The sequence below is a fragment of the Puma concolor genome, chromosome F2 (assembly GCF_028749965.1).
Source record: "Puma concolor isolate L17-30 chromosome F2, mPumCon1.1.hap2, whole genome shotgun sequence".
Taxonomy (NCBI): domain Eukaryota; kingdom Metazoa; phylum Chordata; class Mammalia; order Carnivora; family Felidae; genus Puma; species Puma concolor.
This window is the reverse complement of record NC_141684.1, coordinates 59,869,401-59,870,057: the sequence shown is the minus strand read 5'-3', so window position 1 is coordinate 59,870,057 and position 657 is coordinate 59,869,401. Positions and strand designations below refer to the sequence as shown.

Genomic DNA, 657 nt, shown 5'->3' with positions numbered 1-657 from the left:
ACTTGGATAGTAGAAATATTCATTCAACAAATAATTGGTGAGCACCTCAAATATGTTAATATGCTGGCTCTAAAAAGCATATAATGAGACATGTACATAGGTAGAATTTAAGTATGTTGAGAAACTTTGTAAGGGAGGCAAAATTTTCTCCAATTGCCCAGATTTACAATTAGAAAGGTATAGGAAAAGAAGGTCCAGGAAGCAAAAATAATCAGAATACTTTATTTTTCTCTTTTCCCCCCCAAATGTGAAATACTTCATGAATTTGCATGTCATCCTTGTGCTGGGCCATGCTAATCTTCTCTGTATCATTTCAATTTTAGTACATGTGCTGTCAAAGTGAGCATAAGAATAGTTTATTATTATATAGCTGAGGGACAATGTGTACAAGGGAAGAAAGACTTATCACATTAGTTAAGGATAAAAGTGAATTTTTAAAAGTGGCAGTATGCGATACAAAGAAAAGACAATGGAGTAGAAAGTCACTCAAAGTGGTGGCAGGAGAAATGAAGAGGAAAGAATTTTAGTGCAGGAGGAGAAAATACACATAATATTAGGTCAAGCTGTCTTTTACTTTATAAAAGGGCTATAAAGAGCTCCTAAAGGCATCAAGTCCAAGGAAATGGCTCTTTTCATTTTCCCTTCACAATGGGAACT

General features: G+C 34.6%; 1 non-coding gene across 1 annotated transcript; it reads right to left on the bottom strand.

Moving 5' to 3' along the window:
• Window positions 1-241: 241 nt before the first annotated feature.
• Window positions 242-347, bottom strand: LOC112859821 (U6 spliceosomal RNA). Its single transcript, XR_003223553.1, has one exon. It is a non-coding gene; the product is annotated as a U6 spliceosomal RNA (small nuclear RNA).
• Window positions 348-657: the final 310 nt, after the last annotated feature.